Source organism: Phyllobates terribilis, unplaced genomic scaffold (assembly GCF_046119375.1).
Source record: "Phyllobates terribilis strain yellow unplaced genomic scaffold, ASM4611937v1 Scaffold_1__5_contigs__length_1240528914, whole genome shotgun sequence".
In the NCBI taxonomy this organism is placed as follows: Eukaryota; Metazoa; Chordata; class Amphibia; order Anura; family Dendrobatidae; genus Phyllobates; species Phyllobates terribilis.
Genome location: NW_027362761.1, coordinates 566171133 through 566183451, shown reverse-complemented (window position 1 = coordinate 566183451; position 12319 = coordinate 566171133).

Sequence of the window (12319 nt, the reverse complement as noted above, 5' to 3'; positions counted from 1 at the left end):
AGTCCCACAGCTTTAGGCTATGTGCCCACGATGCAGAAATGAAGCAGAAAATTTCTGCAGCATTTCTGCATCTCCCTGGCAGAAAAAACGCATGCAGATTGTACATGCGGATTGTACATGCGTTTTTCCTGCATAATACATGCGGATCCACATGCGGATTCACATGCGTTTCCGCATGCGGATTGACAAGCGCTTTCCAGGCGATAGCATCACTTGGAAAGTGCTTGACAACTAGGTCACACTATATAAATCCATGCAAACAGCATGGATTTATACAGTGTGAACCGTAAAAATTAAAACAAATAAAGCTATACTCACCCCCGAGGCCCCGGCGTGGCTGCAGCGCTCGTTCCTGTCTGGTTCCCAGCTGCCGGCATATCGCGAGACAGAGCGGTGAAGGGCCTGCGGTCACATGACTGTGAGGTCACCGCAGGTCCTCAAGCGATGCCGGCATTCAGAGAGAAGCCGCCGGACAGGTGAATATAAACTTTAGGCTGTGTGCCCACGTAGCGTTTTTCAAGCGTATATGCTGCGGAATTTCCGCAGCGTAAACGCTTGAAAAACGCATGTATATCCGCACCCCATGGTCCCCAATGGCATTCCGCAATGTCAATGCCCATGCTGCGGATTTTTCCGCAGCGTATATGCTGCGGTCAAAAATCCGCAGCATGTTCATTAATTTTGTGGAAGCGCAGCGGAATCAATGTGCGGATGGTACCCAAGTCTGGAGGAGAGGAGACTCTCATCCAGACCTGGGTACCAAAGAACCTGTAAAAAAAAGAGTAAAATAAAGTTTATACTTATCTTCTGATGTTTTCCCTCCGTCGCGCTGTTGTCTGAAGGACCTGCCACGTCATTGAGTCATGTGACCCACCACATGACACAATGACGTTACCGCAGGTCCTGCACACAACAGCGTGAGCCGCTCAAGCCTCCGGACGGGGCAGAGAATGCATCAGAAGGTGAGTATAAAGTTTATTTTTTTATTTTTTACCATTCTGAACAAGTTGTCAAGCACTTTTCCAAGTGATGCTTGGAGAAGTGCTTGATAACCCGCATGCGGAAATGCATGCAAAGACGCCTCACAAACGCTTCTACCTGGCGGGAAAACCGCATGTAATATCCGCATGCGATTTTCCCGCCAGGGAGAAGCGTAAAAAATATGCTTCAGGTCCGCAACGTGGGCACATAGCCTTATTTGTTATTTTATTCTTTTTTTACAGGTACAATGGTACCCAGGTCTGGATGAGAGTCTCCTCTCCTCCAGAACTGGGTACCATCCGCACATAGAGACGCATAGAAGCCGCTTGTAAAAATGTACAGTCGCGGTTTCTATGCGTCTCAATGCAAGTCAATGGCGGGAGTTCCGCTGCGCTTCTGCAAAATTAAATGACATGCTGCGGATTTTTGTACGCAGCATAAACGCTGCGGAAAAATCCGCAGCATGTGCATAGAACATGCGGAATCCCCTTGGGGACCATGGGGTGCGGATTACCTAGCGTTTCACAAGCGTTTACGCTGCGGAAATTCCGCAGCATAAACGCTTGAAAAACGCTACGTGGGCACCCAGCCTTAGAAATGGTTTTATATGGCGGCACGGTGGCGCAGTGGTTAGCATTGCAGCACTGGGGTCCTGGGTTCAAATCCCACCAAGGACAACATCTGCAAGGAGTTTGTATGTTCTCCCCGTGTTTGTGTGGGTTTCCTCCGGGTTCTCCGGTTTCCTCCCACACTTTAAAGACATACTGATAGGGAATGTAGATTGTGAGCCCCGATGGGGACAGCAAAGATAATGTATGTAAAGCGCTGTGAAATATGTTAGCGCTATATAAAAATAAAGATTATTATTATTATAACCTTTTCCAGACTGATAGATCTCAATTACTTTGTTTCTCATTTTTTCCTGAATTTCTTTGGATCACAGCATGGTGTCTAGCTTTTGAGAATCTTTTGGTCTACTTCACTTTGTCAGGCAGGTCCTATTTAAGTGATTTCTTGATTGAGAACAGGTGTAGCAGGAATCCGGCCGGTGTCTGTCTAGGGAAATTGAAATCAGCTTCCCAAAGATGTGATAAACCACAGTTATTTTATGTTTTAAGTAGGTGGGGGCAATCACTTTTTCACACAGGGCCCTGTAGGTTTGGATTTCTTTTTCCCTTAATAATAAAGACCTTTATTTAAAAACTGCATTTTGTGGTTACTTGTGTTATCTTTGTTTAATATTTCAATTTGTTTTGTGATCTGAAACATTTAAGTGTGACAAACATGCAAAAGAATAAGAAATCAGGAAGGGGGCAAACACTTTTTCATACCACTGTATGCTTTATTCAGCTATTCTACCTTTAAATATATCTAAAACAATATATATAATAGTCTACTATATTTAGTTTCCTGTAAGCGTCACATTTTATTTAGATCCCATTATAATCATGTGCTAAAGAATGGCTTTGGTTTCGCTTCCCCCATTCTGGTGCAGGTAGTTGTCATCCCACATCTGTCATTTATCTGTGGAGATTATTGTGTATCGTCAGAGAACATTTACAAGGCTTCTGTCCACCCTGATAGAACATTAGAAGGGAGAGATAACATTGAGGAGTCCTGATAAAGGGGCTGGAGCAGTTAATGGGTTGACAAAAAAATTCATTTAATTGGATTTTCTTTAAATGGACCAAAAACCATTAACACACAATGAGAACAATTAATCAACTAATGAATGCTTACTATCTCATTTGCATATACATAAGGTGAGACACATAGCTGCTGAGCTCACTGATTGGCTGCAATGTTGTCAATGTGACGTCAGCGCTGCAGACAATACCAGACTATGGTGGATACTCATCGTTGGACCTGGGGAGGGTGAGTAACATTAAGTTTGGTTTTTATAAAACAAATTGTAGCTGGTAGACATGGAGATTCAGAAGCTGGAAAATCTCTTTAAGATTAGAATGCCCCATAATTTGCTGATTATAGAATAGAATGCTTATTTTTGAGAATTCTATTTGCGCTAATCCAGTAAAATGGGTGGGCTGGAAAGTTGTTCAAAAAATGATTAAAAAAAAAGTAATACTCATGTAGCCCCCCACCTGTCTCTACCATTGCAACTCTTTGGTAGTTTTCCTCTAATTTAGGGTCCATTCACACATCAATTTTTTTTTTCGTATGAGTTCTATCCGTGCCTAGGATATTCTGTGGAGTGACGTCCGTTTTAGAAAAGGTGGAGAAACATTTTTTTTTTTCCTAAGAAAAAAAGTTTACCGAATTTTCATGATACTTTGATGAAAATCTGATCAAACTCTGATTAAAAAAACTGTTGAAACTCGGTCTGCTTTTCTCGTGCGTGAAAATCACTGACGTCTGATTGAAGCCTTACTAGTCCCCCGATCTGGCACCGTCTCCTCTCCACTCTTCAGGAGACAGCGATCGAGTGGGGGCCTGGAAGCACCACTAGAGTGCTACATTAGCAAGGACAGGTGAGCTTGATTTTTTATTAATTTTTTGCATCCTCTTAGTAGTTCATCCATTTATTATGCTTTGGGTAGGGGCGTACATAAAAATCATGGGGCCCCATAGCAGAGGTTCTGATTGGGCCCCCCCCCCAAAAAAAATAAATAAATAATTGTCTGTGTCACAGAAGAGCAAATCTCACAATTTTCCAACCTTTACATAGTAATTTTCTTCCTGCTGTAGTCCTAGATTCTTCTTTCATTGCCCCATAAAGTATGATGCCAATAAAAGTACCCCCCATACACAGTATGATACCCCCATAGTGCATTCCTCCACATGCACAGTATAATGACCCTACTGTACCCCACCTCAACTCCCAGGGCAAAGTATGGTGATCCCAACACTGTATGATCCCCCAACTGTGACTCCCACACAGCCCTCCATACAGTATAATGGCCCCACACAGCCCTCCAAACAGTATGATGGACCCCACACAAACCTTCACACCGTATAATTGCTTTCATACAGTATAATGGCCCCCACATAGCCCTCAAAATATTATAATGGCCCCACATAGCCTTCCATATAGTATAATACGCCACCCATAATCCTCCATATAGTATAATGCACCCCCCATAAGCCCCCATATAGTATAATGCGCCCCCCATAATCCTCCATATAGTATAATAAACTTCCCATGGTCCTCCATAGAATATAATGCACTCCCCATAGTCCTCCATACAGTATATTACACACCCCATAGGGTAAAATGCAGCCCCCATAAAGTATAATGCACCCAAAGTCCTGCAGTATTATGGGTACCACGTAATCACTGATTTTAAAATACCGTATATTTTAAATAAGCCGACCCGAGTATAAGCCGAGGCCTCTAATTTTACCACAGAAGACTGGCAAAACTTATTGACTCGAGTATAAGCCTAGGGTGGGAAATGCAGCAGCTACTGGTAAATTTCCTCATCCTGGTACGCATAGCTCCCTCATCCCCCAATCCTGGTAGGTATGGCCCTCCATCACCCAATCCTGGTGTGCTTGGCCTCCTCATCCCCCAATCCAGGTATGCATGGCCCCACTCATCCCCCAATCCAGGTATGTGTGGCCCCCCTCATCCCTCAATCCTGGTATGCATGGCACCCCTCATCCCCCAATCCTGGTATGCATGGCCTCCTCATCCCCCAATTCTGGTATGCATAGCACCCCTCATCCCCCAATCCTGGTATGTATGGCCTCCTCATCCCCCAATCCTGGTATGCATGGCACCCCTCATCCCCCAATCCTGGTATGTGTAGCCCCCCCTCATACCCCAATCCTGGTATGCATGGAACCCCTCATCCCCCAATCCTGGTATGCATGGCACCCCTCATCCCCCAATCCTGGTATGCATGGCACCCCTCATCCCCCAATCCTGGTATGCATGGCCTCCTCATCCCCCAATCCTGGTATGCATGGGACCCCTCATTCCCCAATCCTGGTATGCATGGCCTCCTCATTCCCCAATCCTGGTATACATGGCACCCCTCATCCCCTCATCCTGGTATGCATGGCACCCCTCATCCCCCAATCCTGGTATACATGGCACCCCTCATCCCCCAATCCTGGTATGTATGGCACCCCTCATCCCCCAATACTGGTACTCATGGCACCCCTGATCACCCTATCCTGGTATGCATGGCACCCCTCATCCTCCAATCCTGGTATGTATGGCCTCATCCCACAATCCTGGTATGTATGGCCTCCTCATCCCCCAATCCTGGTATGCATGGCACCCCTCATCCCCCAGTCCTGGTATGTGTGGCCCCCTCATCCCCCAATGCTGGTATGCATGGCACCCCTCATCCCCCAATGCTGGTGTGCATGGCACCCCTCATCCCCATATCTGGTATGCATGGCACACCTCATCCCCCAATCCTGGTATGCATGGCCTCCTCATCCCCCAATCCTGGTATGCATGGCCCCCTCATCCCCCAATCCTGGTATGCATGGCACACCTCATCCCCCAATCCTGGTATGCATGGCACCCCTCATCCCCTAATCCTGGTATGCATGGCACCCCTCATCCCCCAATCCTGGCATGCATGGCCTCCTCATCCCCCAATTCTGGTATGCATGGCACCCCTCATCCCCCAATCCTAATATGTATGGCCTCCTCATCCCCCAATCCTGGTATGCATGGCACCCCTCATCCCCCAATCCTGGTATGTGTAGCCCCCCTCATCCCCCAATCCTGGTATGCATGGCACCCCTCATCCCCCAATCCTGGTATGCATGGCACCCCTCATCCCCCAATCCTGGTATGCATGGCACCCCTCATCCCCCATTCCTAGTATGCATGGCCTCCTCATCCCCCAATCCTGGTATGCATGGCACCCCTCATTCCCCAATCCTGGTATGCATGGCCTCCTTATTCCCCAATCCTGGTATACATGGCACCCCTCATCCCCTCATCCTGGTATGCATGGCACCCCTCTTCCCCCAATCCTGGTATACATGGCACCCCTCATCCCCCAATCCTGGTATGTATGGCACCCCTCACCCCCCAATCCTGGTACTCATGGCACCCCTCATCACCCAATCCTGGTAGGCATGGCACCCCTCATCCCCCAATCCTGGTATGTATGGCCTCATCCCCCAATCCTGGTATGTATGGCCTCCTCATCCCCCAATTCTGGTATGCATGGCACCCCTCATCCCCCAGTCCTGGTATGTGTGGCCCCCTCATCCCCCAATTCTGGTATGCATGGCACCCCTCATCCCCCAATGCTGGTGTGCATGGCACCCCTCATCCCCCAATCTGGTATGCATGGCACACCTTATCCCCCAATCCTGGTATGCATGGCCTCCTCATCCCCCAATCCTGGTATGCATGGCCCCCTCATCCCCCAATCCTGGTATGCATGGCACACCTCATCCCCCAATCCTGGTATGCATGGCACCACTCATCCCCCAATCCTGGTATGCATGGCACCACTCATCCCCCAATCCTGGTATGTGTGGCATCCCTCATCCCCCAATCCTGGTACGCATGGCACTCCTCATCCCCCAATCCTGGTATGCATGGCACCCCTCATCCGCTAATCCTGGTATGTATGGCCTCATCCCCCAATCCTGGTATGCATGGCACCCCTCATCCCCCAATCCTGGTATGCATGGCACCCCTCATCCCCCAATCCTGGTATGCATGGCACCCCTCATCCCCCAATCCTGGTATGTGTGGCCCCCCTCATACCCCAATCCTGAAATGCATGGCACCCCTCATCCCCCAATCCTGTATGCATGGCACCCCTCATCCCCCAATCCTGGTATGCATGGCACCCCTCATCCCCCAATCCTGGTATGCATGGCACCCCTCATCCCCCAATCCTGGTATACATGGCACCCCTCATCCCCCAATCCTGGTATGTGTAGCCCCCCTCATACCCCAATCCTGGTATGCATGGCACCCCTCATCCCCCAATCCTGGTATGCATGGCACCTCTCATCCCCCAATCCTGGTATGCATGGAACCCCTCATCCCCCAATTCTGGTATGCATGGCCTCCTCATCCCCCAATCCTGGTATGCATGGCACCCCTCATCCCCCAATCCTGGTATGCATGGCCTCCTCATTCCCCAATCCTGGTATGCATGGCACCCCTCATCCCCCAGTCTTGGTATGTGTGGCCCCCTCATCCCCCAATGCTGGTGTGCATGGCACCCCTCATCCCCCAATGCTGGTGTGCATGGCACCCCTCATCCCCCAATCTGGTATGTATGGCACATCTCATCCCCCAATCCTGGTATGCATGGCCTCCTCATCCCCCAATCCTTGTATGCATGGCCCCCTCATCCCCCAATCCTGGTATGCATGGCACTCCTCATCCCCCAATCCTGGTATGCATGGCACCCCTCATCCCTCATCCCCGGTATGTGTGGCATCCCTCATCCCCCAATCCTGGTATGCATGGCACCCCTCATCCCCCAATTCTGGTATGTGTGGCCCCCTCAGCCCCCACTCCTGGTATGCGTGGCCTCCTCATTCTCCAATCCTGGTATGCATGGCCTCCTCATCCCCCAATCCTGAAATGTGTGGCCCCCTAATCCCCCAATCCTGGTATGCATGGCCTCCTTATGCCCCAATCCTGGTATGCATGGCACCCCTCATCCTCCAATCCTGGTATGCATGGAACCCCTCATCCCCCAATCCTGGTATGCATGGCCTCCTCATCCCCCAATCCTGGTGTGCATGGCACCCCTCATCCACCAATCTGGTATGTATGGCACACCTCATCCCCCAATCCTGGTATGCATGGCCTCCTCATCCCCAAGTCCTGGTATGTGTGGCCCCCTCATCCCCCAATGCTGGTATGCATGGCACCCTCATCCCCCAATGCTGGTGTACATGGCACCCCTAATCCCCCAATCTGGTATGCATGGCACACCTCATAACCCAATCCTGGTATGCATGGCCTCCTCATCCCCCAATCCTGGTATGCATGGCCCCCTCATCCCCCAATCCTGGTATGCATGGCACTCCTCATCCCCCAATCCTGGTATGCATGGCACCCCTCATCCCCCAATCCTGGTATGTGTGGCATCCCTCATCCCCCAATCCTGGTATGTATGGCCTCATCCCCAATCCTGGTATGTATGGCGTCCTCATCCCCCAATCCTGGTATGCATGGCCCCCTCATCCCCCAATCCTGGTATGCATGGCACTCCTCATCCCCCAATCCTGGTATGCATGGCACCCCTCATCCCCCAGTCTTGGTATGTGTGGCCCCCTCATCCCCCAATGCTGGTGTGCATGGCCCCCCTCATCCCCCAATGCTGGTGTGCATGGCACCCCTCATCCCCCAATCTGGTATGTATGGCACATCTCATCCCCCAATCCTGGTATGCATGGCCTCCTCATCCCCCAATCCTGGTATGCATGGCCCCCTCATCCCCCAATCCTGGTATGCATGGCACTCCTCATCCCCCAATCCTGGTATGCATGGCACCCCTCATCCCTCATCCCCGGTATGTGTGGCATCCCTCATCCCCCAATCCTGGTATGCATGGCACTCCTCATCCCCCAATCCTGGTATGCATGGCACCCCTCATCCCCCAATCCTGGTATGTATGGCCTCATCCCCAATCCTGGTATGTATGGCGTCCTCATCCCCCAATCCTGGTATGCATGGCACCCCTCATCCCCCAATCCTGGTATGCATGGCACCCCTCATCCCCCAATCCTGGTATGTGTGGCCCCCCTCATACCGCAATCCTGGTATGCATGGCACCCCTCATCCCCCAATCCTGGTATGCATGGCACCCCTCATCCCCCAGTCCTGGTATGCATGGCACACCTCATCCCCCAATCCTGGTATGCATGGCCTCCTCATCCCCCAATCCTGATATGCATGGCACCCCTCATCCCCCAATCCTGGAATGTGTGGCCCCCCTCATCTCCCAATCCTGGTATGCATGGCACCCCTCATTCCCCAATCCTGGTATGCATGGCACCCTCTCATCCCCCTCCTGGTGTGAATGGCCTCCTCATCCCCCAATCCTGGTATGCATGGCCCCCTCATGCCCCAATCCTGCTATGCATGGCACCCCGACCCCCCAATCCTGGTAAGTATGGCACCCTCATCCCCCAATCCTGGTATGCATGGCACCCCTCATCTCCTCAATCCTGGTATGCATGGCACCCCTCATCCCCCAATTCTGGTATGTGTGGCCCCCTCAGCCCCCACTCCTGGTATGCGTGGCCTCCTCATTCTCCAATCCTGGTATGCATGGCCTCCTCATCCCCCAATCCTGAAATGTGTGGCCCCCTCAGCCCCCACTCCTGGTATGCGTGGCCTCCTCATTCTCCAATCCTGGTATGCATGGCCTCCTCATCCCCCAATCCTGAAATGTGTGGCCCCCTAATCCCCCAATCCTGGTATGCATGGCCTCCTTATGCCCCAATCCTGGTATGCATGGCACCCCTCATCCTCCAATCCTGGTATGCATGGAACCCCTCATCCCCCAATCCTGGTATGCATGGCCTCCTCATCCCCCAATCCTGGTGTGCATGGCACCCCTCATCCACCAATCTGGTATGTATGGCACACCTCATCCCCCAATCCTGGTATGCATGGCCTCCTCATCCCCAAGTCCTGGTATGTGTGGCCCCCTCATCCCCCAATGCTGGTATGCATGGCACCCTCATCCCCCAATGCTGGTGTGCATGGCACCCCTCATCCCCCAATCTAGTATGCATGGCACACCTCATAACCCAATCCTGGTATGCATGGCCTCCTCATCCCCCAATCCTGGTATGCATGGCCCCCTCATCCCCCAATCCTGGTATGCATGGCACTCCTCATCCCCCAATCCTGGTATGCATGGCACCCCTCATCCCCCAATCCTGGTATGTGTGGCATCCCTCATCCCCCAATCCTGGTATGTATGGCCTCATCCCCAATCCTGGTATGTATGGCGTCCTCATCCCCCAATCCTGGTATGCATGGCACCCCTCATCCCCCAATCCTGGTATGCATGGCACCCCTCATCCCCCAATCCTGGTATGTGTGGCCCCCCTCATGCCGCAATCCTGGTATGCATGGCACCCCTCATTCCCCAATCCTGGTAAGCATGGCACCCCTCATCCCCCAATCCTGGTATGCATGGTACACCTCATCCCCCAATCTTGGTATGCATGGCCTCCTCATCCCCCAATCCTGAAATGCATGGCACCCCTCATCCCCCAATCCTGGAATGTGTGGCCCCCCTCATCTCCCAATCCTGGTATGCATGGCACCCCTCATCCCCCAATCCTGGTATGCATGGCACCCCTCATCCCCCAATCCTGGTATGCATGGCCTCCTCATCCCCCAATCCTGGTATGCATGGCCCCCTCATCCCCCAATCCTGCTATGCATGGCACCCCGACCCTCCAATCCTGGTAAGTATGGCACCCTCATCCCCCAATCCTGGTATGCATGGCACCCCTCATCTCCCCAATCCTGGTATGCATGGCACCCCTCATCCCCCAATCCTGGTATGTGTGGCCCCCTCAGCCCCCACTCCTGGTATGCGTGGCCTCCTCATTCCCCAATCCTGGTATGTATGGCCTCCTCATCCCCCAATCCTGAAATGTGTGGCCTCCTCATCCCCCAATGCTGGTATGCATGGCACCCCTTATCCCCCAATCCTGGTATGCATGGCACCCTTTATCTCCCACTCCTGGTATGCATGGCCTCCTAATCCCCAAATCCTGGTATGCATAGCCTCCTCATCCCCCAATCCTGGTATGTGTGGCCCCCTCATCCCCCAATCCTGGTATGTGTGGCACCCCTCATCGTCCAGTCCTGGTATGCATGGCCCTCTCAGCCCCCACTTCTGGTTTCCATGGCCTCCACATCCCCTAATCTTGTTATGTGTGGCCCCCTCATCTCGCAATCCTGGTATGTGTGGCCCCCTCATCCCCCAATCCTGGTATACATGGCCTTCTCATCCCCCAATCCTGGTATGCATGGCCTCCTCATCCCCAATCCTGATATGCATGGCACCCCTCATCCCCCACTCCTGGTATGCATGACCTCCTCATCCCCCAATCCTGGTATACATGGCCCAATCACTGCACACATAAAACAAATAAACACTGATACTCACCTTCCTCCCTCACCTCTGCTCTAGTGCTGCATCCTGTCTGCCAGCAGATCATGTCAGCATCTGAGCAACGCGTGCTCTCAGACGCTGATGTGAGCTGCTGGCATATTCACTCCTCTTCATGCCGGGACTATGGGCATGGAGAAGAATGAATATGCATTCTCTTTAGTAGCGGGCACTGTCAGCAGGAGTTGCAGCTCAGCGCTCTTCCGTGCCCACTGCTAAAGAGAATTAATATTCATTCTTCTCCACGCCCATGGGTGCAGAGAAGAGGTAATATTCATTTCCCATTAGCAGCGGGCACACGTGTTAGCTGCAGCAGCGGCTACCCCACGTGCCCCGCTCCTCCGCCACCGTAACCTCCCCTTCCGCCCCCCGTAAATACAATACTCACCTATCTTCCTCGTTCGCCCGCTGCTTCTTGGCCCCCCGGCTCACGGGCTATTGGCGGTACGCCACTGGCTTTGGGTTGGGAGACCTGAGAGTACAATAAACTGCATTTCTTAACAGCAATCAGGGCTCATTTGATTTGAATCCAACAAACTCGAAGCAAATTGAATTTCCTGGACGATTTTGAGGAAATCTGGAGGAACCAAATTTTTGCCAGATTTTTCACTCATCAACATGGTAAACCAAAATGAGTTATTACAGATAGATAACTGATGAGATAGATGGCGTTATATGGGCAGCACGGTGGCTCAGTGGTTAGCAATGTAGACTTGCATGGTGGCTCATTGGTTAGCACTGTAGACTTGTGTGACACCCCAGGGGTCTGGTTGCCACAGTGATAGAGATATTACGTCTGAGAGCAGGTGGGAGGTCTCTTGGTCAGGAATCCTATGCATGCCACACCTCCTGCCCAGTCCTGGGAGGGGAAGAACTTCCCCTACATAAAACTGGGGCTGAGGCAGGGTTAGAGAGTTAAGAAGAGGAGCAGCTATAGGAAAGAAAGATCAGGAGCTCAGTGGGAGCAGTGCTACAAGGAATCAGGGGCTGGCAGCTGTAGAGCTCGCCCTGATTGAAGAGTTCTTACCGGACCCGGAGTCCGAGGCTGTGGGGACTAATCCTTACCCAGCAGCAGAAACCGACCGGCAGGGGATTTCAGGTCCTCTGGCCAAGAAACCCGAAGGCACGGTCACACGCGTGGGACCAGCACCGCCGTCGTGGAGCGGAAGCCACTAGAAGGCCCCGAGTCACCGGCCATACGGGTGAGCACCACACGGTACACTCAGGGACGT